The sequence below is a fragment of the Festucalex cinctus genome, chromosome 9, assembly GCF_051991245.1.
Source record: "Festucalex cinctus isolate MCC-2025b chromosome 9, RoL_Fcin_1.0, whole genome shotgun sequence".
Classification (NCBI taxonomy): domain Eukaryota; kingdom Metazoa; phylum Chordata; class Actinopteri; order Syngnathiformes; family Syngnathidae; genus Festucalex; species Festucalex cinctus.
The window spans coordinates 16,604,449-16,628,467 of NC_135419.1; the positions used below are offsets into that span (position 1 = coordinate 16,604,449).

At 40.0% G+C, this 24,019-nt stretch overlaps 1 protein-coding gene across 2 annotated transcripts in view; it reads left to right on the forward strand.

Moving 5' to 3' along the window:
• Positions 1 to 24,019, forward strand: part of LOC144025423 (tubulin alpha-3 chain-like) — a 101,127-nt gene that overhangs the window by 52,255 nt on the left and 24,853 nt on the right. Inside the window, exon 6 of one of the 2 annotated variants that reach the window (XM_077531409.1) lies at positions 3,198 to 3,824. The exons of the other annotated variant lie outside the window; for it this stretch is intronic. The gene's annotated coding sequence lies outside the window, so the exon portion shown is untranslated. Of the gene's footprint in view, positions 1 to 3,197; positions 3,825 to 24,019 lie in introns of those variants that run through there. 2 annotated transcript variants of the gene reach the window in all.

The following is a 24,019-nucleotide window of genomic DNA, read 5'->3' on the forward strand; positions in this document are numbered from 1 at the left end:
GGGGTCACGGCAGGTTAATGAATGATTATTTCTCACTTTGTAACACAATGGGATACCGCTCGAAAGGGCAGACCCCCACCCCTCACCCACCTCGAGTAGCCGCTGTGATACGGGCCAGTGTGAGAGTTGCGCAGTTTGCGCACGACAAATGCAAGTCCATGAATAAGTCAATTTTTAGATGTAAAGAACCCGTTAAAAGGCAATCCTCCCAAAAAAAATAAAATGTAGAGCTCCTTTTTAACTTTTTATATTTTGGGGGGGATGGGTAGGGAGTCTTGCTTTTATACGATTCTACAAGTAGCATTCATTATTTAACAGTATTTATAAAAACAAATTATGATTTGTTTGTTTAACCCAGGGATGGGCAGTCTTGGTCCTAAAGGGCCACAACCCTGCAGGGTTTGGATGTTGCCCTTCTCCAACACAGCTGATATGTGATCCGCTCATCAGCAAGCTCTGCATTAGACTTATAACAATCCCATTGATTGGAAACAGCTTGTGTTGGAAGAAGGAAACCTGCAAAACCTGCAGGGCTGCAGCCCTCGAGGACCGAGATTGCCCATCCCTGGTTTAACCAGTTATTTGGCTCCACCAACACAAATGGTACAGCAAACTGTGATTTTAGCCATTTAAGTTAGCCGTTAGTGCAACATGCTGGCAAGTGAGTCATCATCAATATTGATTAAAAAAAGACAAGAAAAATAAACGATTTAATCAGTTATTTGGCTCCGCTAACACAAACAGTACATTGAACAGCGAGGTAAGCCACAAAGTTAGCCGTTAGCGTAGCATGCTGACTAGCCAAAGAATCAGGCTAAATATTGCTTTAAAAAAAAAAATAAAAAAAAAAAATGAAGCTTGTTTTACTGTTTCACTTTCATGGAGAGAGTAAGACTGTTAGTTCACCTCATGTCAAGTTACGTCACGCTAGTACAGTACGTTATTGAATGGGTGCTAGCCGCGTTAGCAGGTTGGCCGAGTGTCCGTTGGTACATGTGAAATTTCTTCAACTTGTCATTAAATTGCATGAGCATTCCTGTAGGTTAGCAGTGACATCTCCTGAGTTCTCTCCTAACCTTTGTTCACACCTGACAATGTCCATCTTTGCAACCCTGTTTTGTTTTGTTTTTTTGTTTTTTTAACACCCCACAGTAACGTTAGCTAACTCTAACCAATGATGCAGGCCAAATCAACAGTTTAAATCACCTGTGAGGTGGAGTAATATGTAAAGTTAAAAGTCAAAGTCAAAAGTGAAATTGCTAGATCAGAACTAACTTTTATAAAAAGTAAATAAATAAGCATGTCACATTTATTTTTAACCCTTTCAACATCCCAACAGAGATGGTGCGCCTCCATCCTACTGTACAAAACCGAGACAAAAGAATTATACATAGCTAGCTAATATGTAGCATTAGCCCTTAACTTGTTGCAGTGTTTCATTCAGTGTTGGTTAAAGTCATTTACCAGTGCAGTTAACAGCAACATTACATTTATCTGTCAAATTTTTACATTTTCTTGTACAGTATTTCAAAGTGACTTTCATGCTTCTTAGCAGGAAGAGAGGCCTGTACTCTGTGTTATTAGCATTTTGACACTCGTAAGCGTGTCCAAAGTTCTCGGATGTGTGAAACCATCCTTGAAATGGTGACAAGCCCCTCATCGAAAATGAATGATGTTAGCTGAAAGAAAAACAATCAGCGGCGCGTCACCGCAAAGCAGCTACTACTGTGACGAGAGATAAATCAGCCCCGAGCTATTGTTTTTCCGAGCTCCTATTTGGAGTTGGAGGCCACTTTCCTGTGCACGGCACTCTGTAAATCACTTAGCGCATCAAAGAGCGCCAGAGTGACGCCCTCCCCAACAATGCCGTCCCAACAATAGGGGGGTCGTGCCAACGTTCGAACATGACAAGGATGCAGACCCGCGTAAGGTCTTCCTCTCCTGAGGTGATGACAGTCATGGCAAAACATTTATGACGAGACTCGGAATAGCGAGCGGAAAAAAGTAAATGGGTATCGTTTCGTTGGCACATGCTAAGAGATGAATGGGCCAGTTGTTTTGAATTGAACCTGGTCATGCAAAACCTTTTTCTTTATTTTATATCAAAGCATAATTTTGATTAGTGTCCCAAAAAAGTCCTAAAACACGTTAGATGGCAAATTGTCTCCCGTCTGGCTCCTGCTTCTAATTGGAACTCATTTGGTCAAAATGCCGAAACAAAGCTGGGAATTAGCTGAAAATGGCTGCTTCCAAAAAAAAAAAACTGACAACTTCCTATTGCAGGCATGGGACCTTTTCGTACAACCTGTTATGATAGATAGACATGCATGTCCACACAATTTTTTTATCCATAGGTGAAACTGGTGCCAGGAAGCTAATTTTTTCTAACTTTCCAAGAACCTCTGAAATCATTATCAAACTATGTTGTATCCCCATTACATGTTACAGAAAGAAAGAATGTGTTGATGCTAATTTGGGCAAATTCTCCAGTAGAAGTTTGTGAAAGTACAAATCCTAGATTGGTGACTTCAAACCAAAATGGCTGACTTAATGTTCAGGCATATGTCCTTAAGGTTTTTTTTTTTTGTGTGTGTGCATCCTGTGATATTAGACGTGCACCAACTTTGGTAATATGTGAAATATGTGAATATTTTGATTTTTCTTAATTTAGCAAATTTTTCTTTCTCAAAGAATCCTCAAAATATTCATCACACTCCCTACCTGCTTCGGATTGGGGCTCATTTGAGCGAATTCCCAAGTCGGACTTCATCAAAATACAGTTGGCTGACTTCCTGTCCAATTTTCGGCATGGATCTTTGAGACTTTTATGTGGGTCCTGTTTCAAACTAGTGTTGCGGGCAGTTTTTTTTTTGTTTTTTTAATTTTCTGAATATACTAAAAATCAGTATCCTCTAGGATACATGCTATTGCTCTTGGCTTCTTTGAACAATTTCTATGGCAGGAGTTAGTCAAAGTCCTGGAATTTGCCAACTTGTTGTGTTTGGGACTTCTTGAATACAAGCCATTTATTTCTCCAGGATACACACCCTTGCCAAAATTGTGAAGTTTTCAGGCATGCTTAGGCCGCAGGAATAATAATAATAAACACTCAGTGATTCATTCTATTTTTCGCCTGCTACCTTCACTGCTGTTGTGTGACAGGGTGGAGCGTATTGTCACGTATTCTTTTTTTCCAGCCTTGGAGACTCTCCGAAGGAAACGCGCGGTCGTCCCTCCGTAAACACGCGGCGCTGAGTCACGTCGTCAGCCGTGAAAATCTTCCAATTTGTCCTCACCTATTTGCCGGGCTGACGTCAAGACGGGATTTAACTCGCCTCCGTCGGGCCGCCCCAGTGTGTCTTGCCGGCTCCGAAAAGCCATGCGAACAGGAAAGCGCGGGGGCAGACGACCAAGTGCCACATTCCCTCCTGCAGGAGAGCGTGCGGCGGTGAGACCCAAGGCCAACAACGCGCCCACGGCTCACATCCTCTGTGGAAGCAAGGCCCTGATACATCCGAGCGGAAACAGGCCGCAGTTGTACTAGGGCGGCACCGGCACCATTGTGTGCTCACTGAACGCTTTAAAAGGCCCTTTTACACCAATGGTGGGAGTTCACCATCTCGTAGTGACAAGCAAAGTAGATCACATCACAACAATGTTGTGAGCATCCATTATAAGGCTGCTGAGCTATTAAAAATAGCATCTGCTGTCACTCTCGAATATTTTTAGAATCGATGAATCTATTGATTATTCAATCGATTAATCGACCAATAATTTTGCATTAAAGTTTATTACAAAAACTTTTTTTTTTCCTGATTACTGTTAACCGATTACCATTACCTATTAACCAGTGGTGGTTATTTTGTACTTTGTACTCGTATCGTGATTAAACAAAGGGGGTTGATGTTGTACCATGTTACCGGTTGTCATTGTTTTCCAAAGTAAAAACATATGTTTGCAAATGTCTTATTTTGATTAAACACCGAAAATAATAATCTCCTTTCATGAAGGACTACAGAAATCTGACAATTACTGTTGATATGCTGAAATCAGAGGATTTGGACAATTTTAAATAAAAAAAAAAATGGCTCCAAACGAATATTTGATTATTAAAATAGTTGCCAATTAAATTGATAATTGATTACTTGTCGATTAATTGATTAATTTTGACAGCTCTAATATTCACTCGACTTACAGAGTCATTTGTGAAACTCTTCTTCGTGTGTGTCTTTATGTCAGTATTATACTGCCCCCTGGTGTTTAAGGTACCCACCCCACAAGGAGCAGCAAAATGTCAATTGAATTGAAGGAAAAATGTGTTTTATTCTTCACATTATATTATTTTTTTTCTTATTAACAAATACATTTATTTTGTGTGAGGCCTTCCCTACCTGCAGTTGACTACCAAGCTGCGAGGGGACATGAAGGCCTTTAGTATAGTGGTCTCAAACGGGGCCTCCAAGACCTCAAGGGGTCCATCATGAGCCATAAGTTAGGGGTCTGCAAAATAATTTTAGATAAGCGCTGAAGGAAATTGATGAATGGAAAGTACAGGCAAAATAAGTAACAACAATAAATACAATAAAAATATGGTAATAGCTTAATAAGTGGGGCTAAAGCAGCAAGCGCTATAAATGAAGGGAGGAAATGAGAGTGCGTGAAAGAAGCCTTGTCGCCCTGGGCGATCAGCGAAGCGATGCTGCGAGAAAGATCCACCCGGGGGAGGATTGTGGGGGGGGGGGGGGGGGGGGGGCGTCATCTTCATCGCTGGGGGAAGCAGCCACCCTTGACGCATCAGAAGTTGTCAGATGGAGAAGAGAAAGATGGCAAGGTCACGGCAAATGTTGCGGGCGACCTTCTCGTCGCCTGCTGATGTCTTTTTCATTATCCTGCGGAGGGGTTGGGGGGGTGGGAGTGGGGTGGGGGGGTCCGATCCAATTGACTGCCACCCCCACCCTCCACATCGGCATGAAATATGCGGCAGCAATTGGGGATAATGTCATCATTATCCCCCCCAAAAAATCTATTGAAGAGGTCCTTTCAGGAACTAGAAAAAGTGAAATTTCTGCAGAAATTCTATGGGAATGCTGAATGCTAAAAAAATATTTCCCAAGCGAGAACCAACGCACTTCCATGTCTCCGTAACGCCAGGCAAGTATTTAACATGTGAGCCAACTTGGCTTTGTTTAAAATCATGGCTAATGGCCATTTTATATGTAAAAGTATTATCTGAAAGTACCCCTCCATTCATTTGGATGGAAAAATTGAACTAATGATATTCAATGGACAAATGCAAAAAAAAAAGAATAAAATTCACGCAACAGCGCCACCTAGGCATGCAGTACCCGTCATTCATTTAGATGGAAAAATTGAACTAAGATAGTGGGTATACATGTAATCACTTAGCATAATTTAATGTAATGTAATGTATAGTAGGAGGTGGGATTCGAACCCGCGATCTCCTGGTTACTGGACAATGCATTTTACCAAGTGCGCCACTGAGCAGTATCAGAGAGTTGGTAATGATGATAAGTTGGATGTATGGAAGTGAGCATGGAAAGTGGGACTTAGAATACGTTCAATGTCAGTCCCATTGAAAATGAATGGGAAAAAGTTGATATTTAACATTAAATTGTGTGAATACTGTAAGTACTGTGAAATCAGACAATATATTCCCAAGATGGCGTGAACCTTTGAAGCAAGTTGAAATTTGAATGGTGTAAATCAGACGTATTATGTGGGAGGTATTACACGGCAAAACAGTGTGCAGAATCAAAAGCCGAATAACGTGGAATTGCTTTCAACATTCCTACAATTACCATCAGCGTTCATGAGAACTTGTAACGGCAAAGGCTGCAATGTGCATGCCAGGCCAGTAGTTGGCAATGTCACTGACGTTTTAAATTTTGCAATGCCCTTTTGTTGACATATTTATCTAGTTAAAAATGTGCGTAATGTGAGTAAATTCATTTGAAATTTTAGTGGCGTCGTAAAATGTTCATGGAGTTGCATAGACAACTAAAATGTATGTATTTATTTTTTTTTAAATAAATACCTCCAAACATCTACAGAATAGTTGCCGCAAGCTTTTTCAGCTCAAATTAAAACTTCTGGTGAAAGCAAGAAGGACAATTTAAGCATTTTCACGTGTGGAAGTGGAAGCAGCAGTACATTCCCTATACTGTGTGTATGAGGCGCACCTAATTGTTCCATTTCACTTGTCGCGGCCGTGTATGTGATACAGTCTTAGTGTCAATCAAAACGGAGCATTATTATCTTTGTTGGGGCGTGTTCTTTGATACAAACGGCTTATCGGAGGATGAAGAGTGGGAGGAGAAGCGACTGCTCATCCCCCGACTGGGAGTTCATCCATCATTGGAATCAGCGTGTGCTGTAATTACTGTGTCAAATAGATGAGACCATGCGTTTGGTGTGTCTTTAAGCTCTTGGCACGAGCTGATAGTTTGTGTATGCGTGTGTGGTGGGGCTACTCTCCCGTGAATCTTCATAATCATGCCCCCACATACACAGCACATGCAGCTCTCATCTGTCATCCATAGGTGGGGCCCTGTCAAGTGGCGCTGTCATGCATTGCCGCCACGGGGCCGTCGGGTGCGGACGTCTTCCGGGCGCACGTGATTCAGTGACAGGTCGCAGGAAGGAAGGAGTTTTTTTGTTTTTTGTTTTTTTTTTTAAAGCCTGAAATCAGGAGGGAAGAAAGTGCGAACACTCAAGCATTTGTACTTGATTTTTCAAATTTCAGAACTCTAAAGCAGATTTGATTTCGATTCTAAAAAATAAAACCTCAACTATTCAAACGCAAACCCGAGCTAGTATAAAATATATTCAAAATGCAAACCTTGTGAGATTGAGACATATGAGCAAAAACAAAATGCTATTGTACGTATGTCCAGTTTGTTGCCAGCACTACTTCCTGGACAGTCCATTTAAGCGAGAATTGTTCAGTCAATCAGGTTTCAGCTCTTTCATGTTGCCAGGTGAGAAGAAGTCTGCCTGAACAATGTTCAGCGCAGCTCAGGCCCCATCCTTTACATTCTTTTAAATGCATGATAATTAACATCGACATCCTTTTGACTGAGACATTTTTAAGTTAGTCGTACCAGGGCTGAAATATGTCACCACGATGTCAACATTTTCACACTCTTTCACCAATCCTCAGAGTACTAGCAGCCACAGGTAGCTAGCTAGCTAGCAACACTTGTAGCTAGCAGGGCAAGCTAACTGTTTTGTTGTTTTGTTTGTTTTTTGGTTGTTTGTTTGTTTTTAACCCCAAATGGACATAAACACAGTTTGTTCTTAGTAAGAAAATTGTCTATAATAGTGTCCATGGCTTCAGAAAATGACTTGAGTTGGAAGTGACGTTTAGAAAGAACACTTTTTGAAATAGTCTAGCGGAAGAGGCTCGAGGATGGATTTTTATCTCCCACTAATCAACATAGTGGGTGAGTTGAATCCATTTTTAGAAAATATTATGCAGCATAATAGCTTTGCTATTTGACTACTGCTTTATTTTGAAGCACGTTTTTAGTGTCCCATTAATCACTGCCAGTCATTTTAGAAAATTTTAAAATTGTCAATACTCACGTGATATTACATTCAATAATTATATATAAGCCGAATCTACCAAATGACAGAATAGACTCCCTACTTTTTGGTCCGTCCCATTATTTTATAATTGACAGTAGAAAAATGTAGGTTTGCCAAAATACAGCCATTTCTCCCATGGACTCTGAAACTGTGTTTATTTCGTATAAAATGGGGCAATGATGTCATCTACCGGTGGTTGGGCATCAGTAAAGTTGTTTCCAAATTTTATATTTACAGTGGAGCATGCTCAGATTCGCCCCCATTTAGCACCGCTCTAAAAAATACAATTGACAACTATACTTGTCAAAGGCAGTGAATGAGTTAAAATGGCACCATTTTAAAATATTTTAAATATTGCCAAAACTGCGTTGCAGTATGACCGCAAATGGATAATAAATCTTGAAACATACTGATTTCAAGTTATAAACTATTCCTTTAGTTTCTTTAAATTTGATTATTTTGTGATTAAGCAATTAAACATTGATTTTGAATGACAACAAAAACAAGATGGCTGACCAAATTGACTGATTTATGTAAAATATTTAAATAAAATAGTGACATAATAATTACATGTTCCGCGGCAAAGTTCATGATTAGGTGAGTGTATGAATATCAGACATGCACAATATATATGCTGGTATATATGTTGTAATTAATTAGCAATCAGTTCCACGCTGTCAACCAAATTTATCGATTAATATCTTTGTAATTCTTATCGTACAATATGACTGTGCATAACATATTAACTGTGGTTTATAGGAGCGCGTAGCAGCCAACTGCTGCCTGACGCCGCTGACATGTCCTTGAGCAAACGACAAAAAGTGGCATAATTGATTCCGATTTCGCTCTTGTCCTCATTTGTGAGCAGCTGAGAGCACGTCGGAACCCGATAACCCGCAATGTTGGCAGAACCAATTGACGGCAAGCCCTCCATGCAGCAACGAGCTGTCGCCAGGCAACCCCAACCCTGTTTTCCATCCTCCTCCGTTGCCTCTCAGGGGCGATTAGGGAAATGTAACATTCGGTGCCATATGTTGGCAGGTTGTTTGGGAATAGCGAGGCGGCCGTATCGCGACATGCTGTAGTCTGCGTTTGCCAGTTAATTACCATGGCGACATCAAGTTGGGGAGCAAAGTGCGGAGGCTGTGTTTGGTGAAAAGATTTATCCAATTTAGGGACCTGGTCGAAGGTTTTTTTTGTGTAATTGTCCTTAAAATGTGGTTAAAGCCTTCTTGTTTTGACTTCACTCATACAGAGATTTTACAAAATGGCTGCATCAGAGCTGAAACAACATCAGGCATTGTGCCTGGTTGAGTTTTTTTTTTTTTTTTTTTTTTTCAACGATACGTGACATGCCATCCAAGATTCTTGTAGTTAAAATTAGGATCAGACAAACAAGATTATTTTCTTCTTACTGCCACTTTCCATTTATAGAGGACTATTCAAATCAGTGTTAATTTTGACAAGACATTTTCATTTAGTTTTAGTTATAGTCTTTTGACTAAAATTAACCCATTTGCTTCCAAAAACGTATAAATACGTTCTATTTTTAATATTACGAGTGTCCCAAAGACTTATTTATACGTTGATCATGTTTTTTTTATGCAAGAGCGTACAGAAGGCTTTGATGCAGCCTCTGGACTACATAGAATGGTTGAAGCAATGGTAGTTATTACAAAAACGGCCAGCAGGTGTCAGCAGAGTATAAGAGATCAACCAGGGCCATGTTGCAACAAGCTGTTTTCCCCACTGTTTTAAACATTATTTGATTAAACTTAGCAATATTCTAATGCTAATTGCTGCAAAACAAACAGATACAAATATACTTTATTTTCCTGATGAAAGTAGAGACACTAATCTTCATTAAATAAAATATTCACATCATTCTGTGGACTTTGCAAAATCAGTCAAAATCCATTTAAACAGCCGGAAGCGAAGATGAAAATGGCTGGGAGTGAATGAGTTAATTAAAGATTTAGTCATAGTTTAGTCATCTAATTTTGTTTGAGTTTTAATCCAATTTTAGTCGACTAAGTTGACAGTTTAGTTGAAATTTTCCTTCAGCATACATTTCAACTTTTATACAGAAAATTATAATGTACTTATTTGTAACTGTAGTTCTTTTCTCCAACCCGCGTTTCATTCCTTCTAATTGGCTTGTGTGAATTTTTGTCCCTGTTATTTTCATTTTTGTTTTAGTCGTTGACAAAATTGTTAGTCAATTTTAGTTATCGTTATAGTCTCAATGAATGGCTTCTGTTTTAGTTTTCATTTAATTTTCGTCTGGAAAAAAATTTTCAGGACAAATTTTTCGGCTACGAAATTAGCACTGATTCAAATGTTACATAACATCATTTTTGCATTGTACTTTCATGAAAGGAATACAATAAAAAAAAATTATTATGAATCTATAAAATATCTTTACATAACTACCTTACATATACCATAAATAGCTATCATTTCAGTGGTATTTTTTTGTATGTGCGATATGCGCGGCCGCACAGTGGTCATTAGAAGATAACGGTGAATAAATGTTTAAATGTTTTGTTCTGAATGACTGATGTGATAATTTTCCGTGTTCTCTGTGTAAAATAGGCTACACGGGGAGAATTCTGTGAGTGTTACTCTGATACCACCCTCATTCTGTACCAGTGTCATTAATACAGGACAGCAATACTGAAATCAGGGTGGAAAAAATGCATATTTTTACAGTGTAAAAAGGTGAACCTTCAAACAGAAGCTGAATCGTTAGCTTGCTGTTAATACCGTTGACACCAGTGCTGAGCACAGTGTGTGTGTGAATGTCTATATATTCATAGAATAGGTGTGTGCATGCTCCAAAAAGGCCCGGGGCTGTTTACACAGGGCGGCGTTCTGACTGACTGGCACACTTCTCTTAATCAGCATGCGACTAGCAGAGGTAATTTAAAGACGCCTTGGCCGCTGACAAGAATTAAATTGCGTTTTGATTTTCTCATTAGCCTAATCTCAAGCGGGCCTCGTTATTGTGTAATTTTCCCGCCTTGACACGACATCTTGTTCTGGGCGATGACAGCCGTTGTGGGGGGGTGCGGCGGGAGGGGGCGGGGCCAAGGGTGGCAGCGTTTTTTTTGTTGCTTTTTTTTTTGTCCTCTCTCTCTCTCTTCTACGCTGACAGCTTTCGAAGTGATTTGGTTGGCGAGTAACACACCCCAACACACACGCTTCCAGCTACCTCTGATGAGAGGGTAGCTGACGTGAGGGGGGCTACAGGGGGTGGCCAGCTGTGTGTGTGCGCGCAGGGACTGTTTCAATGTAAATGTGGCTGAAGCATTATCATTCTGCCAATGTGCAGTGTGTATCAGGTGCATCATATGTTTAGGGGCACATTAAAGTGGGGTAATATTAGGGATGTAGCAATATCCAAACATCACGATACGATATTATCACAATATGAAGGTCACAATACAATAATTATCACGATATTGTGGGTTGGTTGGCGATATTTAAAAAAGATCACATATTGTATAAAAAAAAAAAAAAAAAAAACTCATGCTAAAAAAAGCACCTACAATCTCTAATAACAATATCGAGGCACTTACTTGCTCATGCAAGCACACATTGATCGCTTCACAAACAAATTAGGTCCCCTTCATCTGACAATTAGCATAGATTTTAAATATAGAAGTCCAAAACATCCCTAATGTAAATTAAATTGCACTAATAAACTAGCCACGAGAGGGTGCTAGAAATGCACAAATGTAAATGAACCGGACTTTTTTTTTAACAGATGTGTTCCTTTTAAATATTGTGAACATGACGACGATATTGTGGCAGTTTTAATATCACGATATTGCCCTTATCGTTACATCCCTAGGTAATATATAACCATATATGGGTCATTGTTTGCGCCACTGCTACGTCAAAACATTTTAAGCATATTTTGTTTTGTTTTTCTAGGGAATTTATATTTAATGTAGTTCAGGGGTGTCAAAGTCAGGGGCCGCATGGAGGAAAATATATTATCAATTGTCTATTATCTGCCTCGGGAAAATAACGGTATATAACTTACACGATTGCCGTCATTTATACACAGATTTTCGTGGGCCAGCCCTCAATTACGGAGCTCAACTGTAGTCATATTGTTCCAAAAAATAACACGAATACAAATGGAATGCTGCATATGTATACGTTCCGGACATGTTAAATCAACCTTTTTTGCATATATATTGTTCCCAGAATGCATTGCGTGGCGCACTTTTACAAAATCATCTCACAGGCCGGGCCGGATTAAACCCTTTTGCGGGCCTGATCCGGCCCGCGGGTCGTTTGTTTGACACCGCTGTTGTAGTTCCAACTTAGATGATTATTTTAGCCTGAAAAACACAAAGTTGTGTTTTATAAAGTGTGTTTGCACTAGAGATAGACTGATAGTTTTTTTTTAGGGTTGATATTGTAGTCAATGAGCCGATAACTGATATTTGGAGCTGATATTATTTTTCAGTCAAAGGGAAAAAAAATATATTATTTATTTATTTATTTATTTATTTATTTTTAATTACAAAGGCCAATTGTCTTAATATATTTTATTTTTTTTTAAAGATAAAAATCTTAGGCAATATAAATTGTTCTTGGGAGTTCCCCCAAAAACGTTTTTAAAAAGTTCAGCGAAAATTTAAATTATTAAATACGGTAGCTCTTTTTCTAAAGTAAATACATTTTTCCAAAGTAAAAAAATAATTGAAATCTTAAACTTTCTTGTATCTTTGTTTTATTTCAAACAAAAATAAAAGGTGCAGAGAGTTCCCAGGGTCAGCAGCATATCTTAGAAAGTTAACCCACTAAAAATTGAAATAAATAGTAGTTCCCGGAGGTTACCACAGTTTTAAATGGATCTTTTAAAAAGCCGTCAGATTTTTAAAAATAGCCAATACGATATTTGTCCAAATGCTGAATATCGGCACAGATTATCGGTCTATCCCTAGTTAATACTAAAGATGAGCACTTTTCGTCACCTATGAACCAACATTTGAACCAAACCCTGATTTTTATTTTTATAGGTTGACTTCACTCATAGATGGTGTTGTATTTTTATTATTAATATTATTATTTTTTGGTCATAACAACTAAAAAGAATCCCAATTGTACCGTAAGTAATATGTTCTTCTTATTGTGTCACGCGATCTCTAATGCTAATTTAGCGGTTAAAATCGTGTCATAAACAAAATTTACAGCTCTAGCTGACACTTCTTGGTTTGACCGCAATAAAGTCCTAAGACGAGCACCGCAAGATGTCACTTTGTGGACACACTCGGATGGAGTTATTGTCCAGGCGCTAACCCTGAGGGCTGTTTTCTCCACGCAGCCGCGGCCGAGCCCTGGCAGAGGTCATAAATCACGACCTTTTAGTATCCCGAGTCGCAGGGCTCGTCGCGGGTCTCGTGTTGCCCCGGTCTTTGGCGAGCCAAATGCGGAAGGCCTGTGTGCATCTGGCCGCTGATGAAGAAGACGTCATTCACTCAGACAAATAAACACCTCACTCAGATAGACGGCTCCCTTTTCTTATCAGGAAAAGACACTACAGTACAATCAAGTCAGGTTTATTCACGCAGTACTAAAATACAAAAGAGTCTCAATTCTCGGTTGACAAAAATCAACGACATCCCCTGGTCTAGAAGTGAGGAGAAGCGGCAGTAAAACAGACCACAATCCAGATGTCAGGGGATGAGATGAGTTGAGTTGAGTTGAAGAATTGTTTTAAACATTTTTACGGAGTAGAGCTGTCAGGATTAATCAATCAAAAAGTAATTGATGATCAAATTAATCGACAAGTATTTTAATAATGGCGTAATTATGGAGGTAGAATCATGCCAAAACCCCCACAAAACCTGGTTTACGTACACAAAACATGATCTACGTGCACAAAACCTGATCTACGTACACAAAATCTGATCTACGTACACAAAATGTGTGCTCTACATACACAAAACGTGATCTACGTACACAAAACATGATCTATGTACACAAAAACCTGATCTACGTACACAAAACGTGTGATCTACATACACAAAACGTGTGATCTAAGTACACAAAACGTGTGATCTACGTACACAAAACATGATCTACGTTCACAAAACATGATCTACATACACAAAAACCTGATCTACGTACACGAAACGTGATCTACGCACACAAAACGTGATCTACGCACACAAAACGTGATCTACGCACACAAAACGTGATCTACGCACACAAAATGTGATCTACACACACAAAGAAGCAGATCTTCAATTACAAAAACAAATAATAATAATCTTTCAAGTGCAAATAAATGTTTAGCGTACATAAAAAGCAATTCTCCAACTACGGATAAAAGTCATGTGACTTTTGGCAGTGATATTCTGCTGAGCAGTTTTACGTGCCGAAAACCCAAGATCCACACACGCAAAGCCAGTAAACTTTACAGCAGGGGCTGCTGTTGAATCAGCACCGCATAGAGAGAGATTTTGGCCAACTCGTTTAAAAACTACTACGCTGTGATTGGTCAACTGCTGGTCACATGACATATGGACGCCTTGTGGTTACCATGCTGCTGCGATTACATACACGTTTTGTGCACGTAGATCAGGTTTTGTGCACGTAGATCACGTTTTGTGTAGGTTCTAGGTAGATCAGGTTTTTTTTGTGTTAACGGGGTTTTGGCATGATTTTGGAGCCTTTTTTTTTTTTTTTTTTTAAATTGTCCAAATCCTCTGATTTCAGCATATCAACAGTAATTAACACTGATTTCTGACATCCTTCATGAAAGTGTTTAATCAAAAGAAGACCTTTGCAAACATGTTTTTACTTTATAAAACAATGACCCAACTGATAATATAGTACATCAATCCATTTTTTTTCTAAATCACTATAAAAATGCAAAGTACGAAATAAACACCAATCACTGATTAATAAACATCCTTAATAAATCCTGCCAACAGCCAAAATGGCGACTGTCTCATTAAAGCCACACAGATGCAGTTTTCCCCCACCGCATCCGACAGGGAAGCTGTTTGTTCTTCGCACTTTCATGCATCAAAGTCATCGAAGGAAGCGCGTCCCGACGGGGTCGCCGCCGTTTAGGCCACGGATCGACGCGAACAATAGTGTGACTTCACCGCGGCGGCCGTCACCACGTTTAGCTGTCATCGCGGCAGCCTTGGTTCCCACGCATCCGCGCAGAGTAGATACCCCCCCCAAGAAAAATGAGTCCTTTGACACCTTGTGCGCACGTTTACAGAAGTCCTCATCCTTCTTTAAGCACATCCTGTTTGTACGGGGGGGGTGCACGCGGACTCTGACCCCCGGCCAGCTCTCATGGGCTCTCGTCGGGAACCCGTTGACATTTGAGTCTCATCCCGCTCTGTTTTGCTGGCGCATAGTGTATGATTCTGGGCGCTAATTAGTCAACACAGAATAGTTTTGCTTTGGAAAGCAGTCGAACGTTTTATCACCGCAAGGCTGGATTTACACCAGAGAACATAATTCCGATTTAGTGCATACCTTATAATTGTCTATATATTTAAGGCAGGATTTATGATACTGGCTCCAATTGCTCAATACGGAGTCAATGTCTATTTAGATTTTTTTTTTAAACTGTGTTCTGAAGTTTTTCCAAACTGTAATCCAGCCAAGACATATATTTTACATAAGACAAATCTCATGGCATACCACTGAACCAAAAATTTATGCACTATAGACTGAAATAAAATGTTGCTCGCTCTTCAGTGGAGGGTTATCATCCATCCATCAATTTTATTGACCGCTTGCTCCTCACAAGGGTCGCGGGGGGTGCTGGAGCCTATCCCAGTTGGCATCGGGCAGTAGTACACCCTGGACTGGTTGCCAGCCAATCGCAGAGGGTTATCATAGTTTTTGGAATTTTCATTTTAGTTTTTTTTTTAATTATTATTATTATTATTATTTTCAATTAGTTTTTAGGGCAGCTCTGTTAGTTTTCTTAGTTTTAGTTATTTAAAAAATACATAGTTTTAGTTTATTTTTAGTTAGTTTCAGGATTAGTTTTCGTTAAAAAAAAAGTGCATTAATTATGTGCAATCTTTAATAAACACCGTGGTAAAATGAAGAAAGTAACGCATTCCTTACCTAGCGTTGAAAAATCACATTTAAAATCAACCTGAAAGGCTCAAGTATTAAATTAATTACCAAGACTAAAACAAAGGACATTTTCGCGATAATTAGAGTTTATTTTGTAAACATAAAATTTTGTTTGTTTTCGTTTTTTTAAAAATATTTTTTATATTTTATTTCTGCAACAAAAATGCTTTTAGAATTTATTATTTCATTAGTTTTCGTTAACTACAATAACCTTGCTTCAGTGCCAATGTTTGTCACAGGCAACGAAAGATGAACAAAGATACATTATTTATAGTAAATAACGACTTTGAGAGAATGCTGCTTCCTCATTGGGAGATATTTGAAGCCAATTACATTTTTATCTGTCCCATTCCATGCGTCCGTTTACGCTACCATGACACAGATCCCAGTTGAGCCACTTGAGGTTTAAAAAAAACAAAAATGGAATTGACACAGTTCAGTCACTTGAAACATGCGGGGTAAAATTAGCCAAACGGTCCTGCGGTGTGACAGATTTGGACGTATTTAATGGCTTTCTCTGTTGGTTTGATGTGCCCAGGGTGTGTTTTTCCACACCATGGGTGCCTTGTTTCGATACTTTACAAAGATTGTATTACTCCACTGACCGCCGTCGACAATTATTATCCGTATTTAATGGTCTGTGCTCCTCTGATGTATCATATTTTAATCGTCGTTCACTCTTACTTAAACGTAATGTCAAAGCTGGCATTGACGGTGTAATTCCAATCTCTCACTTGACCCCGCACTCACATTGTCGGATATTCAATGTCTGCTATAACTGATGAATTCTCATCGGGGGATATCCGATTCCGTGTATTCTTCCGCTTTACGTTGCCATCGTACAAATGGCAATTGTGCCACATGAGAGCCAAAAATAAAAATGTCAATTGTGCCACTTGATTCATGTAACGTAAACGCGGCTAATTGTCTTGGCTCGGGAAGCTTCTTACGTACGTCGGCGTGTCTATTTCAAGCTCGTAAGCATCTCTCCACTCGCCTAACAGCTTCAATTTACATTAAAACGAGCCTGCCGCCGAGTGACGCAACCAACATCTGTGCCCATCACAATTAATTGAAATCTGTAATGTGCAGCAGTGCTAATAATTCTCTCATGTTACAGCAGACTTATCGAGGCTATTTAGGGATGTTTGTTCGCTTCTCTCCAAGCGCTCTGGTTTTATTAGCACTGTCAGAGAGGTATTTTGTTATAATTTATGTATGGGTATAACAATCCATTTGTTGACTAAGGGTTTGGACTCTTTTGTGAGGTGATTAATTGTGGATTAATCACATCTTGAAGCTATTGAGGCAAATGGAACACACTATAGAAGCTGTTAGTTTTACCCAAAGAGTTCAAAACGTTAAAATATTCTAATCACACAACATAAAGTATGATATAATGCATCTTGGAATGACATCATGCTTTTTCGAAGAGGCCCTAATATGCAAATTCAGAACGTGCTGGTGTCATTTCATGGTGAACACATGATGGCTTCATTTAACCGACTTAATTCAACTTGAGCTAATTACTCTTGGCCACGTTCTCACACAGCGGTACGGCCCGCGCGGTGCGGGTCAGCGGAACAATTGCAAGCCATTTATTTCAGCTTAATCGGCACACTGCGGTGAGAGGAAAAGTGAGCAAAAAGGGGGGGTTGATACGGCACATGGACAGCATCGGCGGGGGGGGTGCGGGCCGGGCACAGCAACTAAGGGGGATTTGCCTCTTAACCCAAGTGTGCATTAGACGGGTGATGATCTGTGAAGCTGGGCCAGGCTAGCGAGTCTCTTTTACGCCGTGATCTATTGGCCCGCTTTGGCGCCGGCGATCCATCACACGGAACTGGCAGTAACGGATGAGAATGATCCGCTGGAAAAACTCTCTCATTTGTCTCTGTCGCAGCCAGTGAACTAGAGGAGACGCTAATACAGGGAGACGGCCCGCGGAGGGGATATAATTATGTCTCTGCGCTCTTCTGCTCGCTGGCGCAAGATGGAAGACGTATTAGGATGTAATAAAGCCAAAAAAATCTCGCTTGGCCCCTCGCTGCTTCCTGCACTCCCTGGATTCTCTTTTCACACTTACTTTTTTTTTTTTTTTTTTTTTTTTTTACCCCCCCTACAGACACACACTTGTTCTCTTTTATATAGTCACATTTTCTCTCCTATTTCATTTCCATGCGTGTTGGATGGACAAAATAACAGTTCAGTTGATTATTATTTGATTAATCATACCTTCAAGTAATTCATGTAAAAGTAGCTGCGCCACTTAGCTGATCGTAGTTATGGGAAATATTACAACGCACATTGTGTGTTTAATTAATCAAACGGCATCTTACAAATGTCTGCTTGCTTAATGTTAATACAGTGCAAAACACCATCAATAGGCTAACAAATAGGGATGTAATGATATCCAAACATCGCAATACAATATTATCATGATATGGACATCACAATACAAAAAATTATCACGATATTGTGGGGAGGTTGGCGATATAAAAAAGGTCACAATATTGTAAAAAAAAACAAAAAAACAAAAAAACACAATATTGTGCTTTTGTACATAACACCAATGCATATAAATAACCTACCATCTCAAATAACACTTAATATTGAGGCACTTAGAGTTCCTCCACATATTGACGATTCACAAGCATATTATGTTTTCCTTCATCTGTTCATTAGTGTGGATTTTAAACATAAAAGGGCCAAAACATGCCTTGCGAAAATTAAACTGCACTAAAAAACTAGCCACCAGAGGGTGCTAGGACTGCACAAATGGAAATCAGCCTGACTTTTTTTTAAAAATCGTAACATGACAACGACGGTATTTTGGCAGTTTTAATATCGCGATATTACGATATTGCCGTTAGCGTTACATCCCTACTAACAAAATTAGCAATGTTACGGAAGTTATAACCCTTAAAGCAACAAATATTTGAACACAAACAGTGCAGTACTGTATTTTTTATTCTCTGTGGAAAAACGACCAATAAAACGACCAATAATAATAAAATTATTAGATATTAAAGGGTTTGGGACCACCATATTTGGTAGTATATTTACAGATTAAACTATTAATATCAGCAATTATAAACATATCGGCTGCTGAACGACACCTGTGTGTTTAACTCATTCACTCCCAGCCAATTTCACAGAAGCAATGCCGTTCGCTCCCAGCTGTTTTACTGGATTTTGACTGATTTTGCAAGGCCCACAGAATATTGTGTTCTATTGCTATAAAAGCGTGGAACATATCAAAAGAAAGATTAAAGTCTCTTCTTTCGTCAGGAAAAAAAGTAAGTTTCTATCTGTTTCCGTGTTGCAGCAATTAGCATTAGAAGAGAGCTAAGTTTCATCAGTTTTCACAAATCTATTTAAAATTGTAAGTAATTTTTAGCTTTTTTTCTAGATGACCCTGGTTGATCTCCTTTGCTCTGCTGCCACCTGCTGGCCGTTTGTGTAATACCTGCCATTTATGCAACCGTTCTTTGCAGTTGAGAGGCTGTATCAAAGCCTAATGTATGCTCTAGCATAACGTATAAATACGTCTTTGGGACACTTAAAACATAAAAAAAAATGTATTTATACGTTATTGGGAACAAATGAGTTAAGGGTATTCCTGAAAACCAGCAAATTTGTGTATAGTATAACACAGTGTAGGCCTAATTGGATCAGTGTAAAAAAAAATGGAAATGAAATGCAGTCTGGTATCAAAGGTTGATCAATGTCAGCTCTACTGTAAAAGTTTGTGTAAAGTATGCTACATTTTAATCGAAGAATTGTAGTAGCAGATTTACAGTAAGTTAGTGGTACTCCAAACTACGCACACACACCCCTGCGTATCTCCTGTGTGCCTCTGTGCCAGGCTGTGGGAAGGAACTACATCCATAACACAGTGGTTATTTCCTGTCTGCAGTGGCTTTAATAGGCAGCAGAGCAGCTGACTCACCAGGCTGCAGATCGGCCCCACACAACATGTCACTTGCAATCGTCACTTAGGCCCTTTGAAGCACACTACTTCATTTTGTCTTTGAATTAGGCTGGAAACATTCAGAGCTCGGCACCATTGCCTTTCTTGGACTGAAAGAGTCCACTCGGGATAATTACGCACAATTACTTACATATTCACAATCCGTTCAGTGACGCTGGTTGCTTTCCAAAGTAGATCTAATTTTACAATAACAAATTGTACCCGGCCTGAGCTGTTTTCTGCGCCCCAACCCGTCGGTTCTGGCTCACTCGCCGGCCTCGCAGTCCAAAGCTCCACTGGCTTTTCCCGTTTATCGCCAAATCCAAACTGGACCACAGAAAGAAATGCAATTCCTGCCTGATGGTAGGACAGAGGGGGCCTTGGCGGCGAGTGCCGCGTGAGCCGCCGCCGCTCGATCCAAAGCGCCCCGTCGACCGGAACGTTAGTCAGTGGCCAGCGTGTTGGCAAAACAAAAATGATTTACTACACGACGTCAATTCATTTCAGCTGTCAATCTGTCAGTTGGGGAATTCCTAAACGAAAGTTTCCACCATAAATTACAGTTGATGTAAGGGTGATGACAGACGAACCTTGATCTAATGTTGAACTCGCAATATCTTGTAATATTTTTCAGATTCCTGCTTCAACTCTGACTGCAGAAAATTCTTGCCTATGCTATGCCTGATGATTTATTCAGATAGGCAGTTTAGTTTTGAACAATTACCAACAGTAGTTGGTTGGTAGTCTGAAATGTAATGCATTAAGAATCTTACAGCGTTTCTTTGTTAATGTTCTACTTTATGTTGCATTTATCTACTGGCTTGAATTGATTGGCTATTACATGGTATTGTGTAAGTAGAATGTGATGATAGTGTCGGAAACCACCTACTAGGGGTTCAACTGATTATAATTCTGCACCAACAGCAAAAAATTTGAGGTTAAATGATCTGGGTGGGTCTAAAAATCCGAAAATAAGATGCAGATAAGAATAGCTGTTAGCCTCTCGAGCCTCGGTTATGCTAATCGGTGCTAGTCTAATGCTACATTTACACCAAAATCGGGAGAAGGCGTTTCGGCGGCGCGTTTGCATTGTAGTCAATGGACTTCACATAAACCGGAACGAAAGTGCATGAGGCGGCGCGGAGGACGTTTTTGGAGCGCTGGGATGCGGTGCGCAGCAGCGAAATCCGCACATTCGTGACGAAAATCCGCACACTCGTATATTTGCTAAAGTTAAAAAAAAATTGAACTTTTTTTGCAAATACGCCTCGTGGTAGCCAATCGGCTTCGAGTACTGGCTACGTCACACACAACGTCCTCTCTGTTGTCACCCCGAGTGCAACAACACGGCCAGCCGGGACAGAATGGTGAGCAAGGAAATAGCATACAAGTGGAGGTTAAGTGTATTTACTTGCTGTGGAACTGTACCGAGGCAGCAGCAGTGATTATCATCCATGCCAATGCTATTTTTAGCGCAGATTGCCACTAAAAAAGCGAAAGCGCTATAACGTAACTCAAAAAAGGAGAAAATAGTGCCACGGCTGTATAGTCCCAGGAAAGAAGTGAAAGTAGTCGCCGGTGCTCACTTTTTGTTGACTCGCTAAAGTGCTCTCTAGTCGTTCACCAAGGGACACGCCTCCTCTGCTCCGGTGTGCACGAAAGCACGAATGAGTGGTAATCGTTCCAAAAACTCTATGCGATGAAACGCTCGTGAAGGAAGCGTTCCAGATTGCTTTTTCGGTTTTGGTCTGAACGCAGCATTAAAATCGACATACCAAGAGACTGGCAGCGAGGGGCAAAGGCAATAATACGAAATGGCAAGTGGAATAGAAACATTCCAATTTTTCATTGTCTTTAGCCTGGCTATGATGTATGTTTTTATTCTATTCTGTCAAAAATGTCTTTACGTGAAATCAAGCCAGGGCATGAAAAAGGTTGGGGGCGTCTGTACTGTGCAGAAATCGGCATTTCAATGACGTTTTCGATAAATCCACTTGACTTTGATCACAAAAAAATCACTACTCGTTTGACCCTTACTGCCGATTAACACTGATTCAAACTGTATTACGAAACGTGACTACAAGTTTAAGGTGCTCTTCTTCACAAAACTCAGATCTCATGCTAGCTAGCAACTATGAGTCTTCGGGTCATTTGTCAAGATTGAACAAGATGAGATAGAAAAGGCGGGAAGTGAGAGAGTAGTCAACTGAAAATTTATGAAAAAATGTAACCGTTGACTCGACCACTAGTAGCTATATTGCCTGATTTCAGTAGCTATCGCCATGTTATCATCTAATTCCGTCTTTTCAAAACAACTCATACCCTACGCTAATAGCTATGAGGCCTAGCATCTCTTGTCAAGAACCCCAAATTCCAAACTTAATCCTCACAGAACTTCCTTGGCCCGCAGACATAAAGTGCTTGGAAAAAAAATCGGAGGTTAATTGTAAATTAAGCTTGAGCTACATCCACATCAAACTCTGCCAAACATCCACTTAATAGAGCAAAAGCAGATCGGTTTTCTCAGCGTTGACTTTCCCACATTGTCGCCGCAAACGAAGTCGACGGCCGACCTCGGGACCTCATTGCCAGTGCACTTGACCCCGAGGTGTCCTCCAGATTCCGCCATTATTTAAGTGTCCCCTTCATTCTTTACCGCTGTCGTCTGAGCCGGAGAGCCCTGAGAGGTGCTCGCTTTAGCCGCCGCCGGCTCTGCTCCTTCACTAATTGGAACCAGGATCTGTTAAAAAAAAAAAAAAAAAAAAAAGAACTTAAGTAAAACATGCTGTAAAATTCTGAAGGCTAACCATAAAGCAACCAATTTCTTTCATTCTTTAAAAGAGATCTCTAACTGAAACCTCCACCTAAACTTTTATGAGGATCCCCGGGGTCACCCGTAAACCCGTTAATAGAGATGAGATATGAGCGCGGTCCTCGGCCTCCCATTACGTTTGCATTTTTCTCTCGTTTTTTCTGTCTCCCCGCCCTTCTTCCTCCTGTTCCAACGCATTCTTAAAAGAGGTCAAATGTTGTTCGGAGGTAAAAAGTCACCGAGACGCTACTTTTTTTCTCAAACGAGCGAAATGCAAATTTGATCCACGTGGACCGCAGATAAATGTCGCCACCTTCCAACAGCCTGATTGAGGTGAGGCTGCCGTGAAAAGGGTTGAGTCTCTCGCCGTGAAACTTTTATCTTTCAGCTGGGGACACCTCATTAGTTTAGCAAGAGATTGATGGTCTTCCCATCAGTCAGAAGTATTTCGTTGCTTCGGGCTTATGCAGTGCGGAACCTTACTACTCTTAAGCGTTGAAGTTCATAGCCACATGTCGCACAGACACAAACAATCGGGGTGGACGATAGTCTCCAAGTACCCATGTTCACCCTGGGCAAACTTGACATCATCCACCCTTTGAGGTCTGCTTGCCGTTCCTTATTTACGTACTTGGCGCACTTCGATCTCCTGCATGGATTCCAACAAATCGGCAAGGACTGCACCTCTTATGTGCCGATTTTAAAAGGGAATTTGAGAAACCGCTTTCATTTTCTTGGAATCAAGGTGCCTGTGTTCACGCCCACAACGGCGCATTTTTTAACTGCGCCAAGTTGTGTGTCTTGAGAATTGTTCTTTTTATTCGGTTTTGAACTTCACTTTCCCTTAACCCCTTATCATACGAGCAATTTTGCCGAAAATGCTTTCAAAAAAAGTTGCATTCAAAGTAAGTTTGAAGCTGTTCCTGAACCATTTAGAGTATCGGCATAGTTTATAAAAAAGTTTTAAGAATGTTTGCCCGCCAGAGACCATCCGAATTTTAAGGGGTTTTAATGCAAATTGCGCTCAATTGTTAACAGTTCAGTATTATTCTAAAAATGTGTCCAAATAAGCCTCCCCTATAATAGACCCTCTTTATGTCATATGAGGTTGAGTAAATAAACTTACCTGCCACTACTTTTGGAAATATGGTGTATATTTTTTATGGATACTGCCACATACATTTTGTTTAACAGTGTCTTGTATGAATTTGCATCTGGAATAAGGTGTGGTGTGACAGCAGATAGCTGTAATACAGGGACTAAGAATTTTATTTCCATTTGTATTTGCTTTATACAGTATTTTGTTTTGTGCTGCATTCTGTTTCTCATTTTCAATTGTTGTTATAATTGATGGGGGGTTTTTTATGTTGAGTATTAATGATGAGTGAAAAGGATTTGGACTGATGTGTGATATATATTATGATGGGGTAGGCGACTATAAGCTTTTGCTTCAGCCTACTCCTTTTGAGCATCAACACAGTGTACTAATC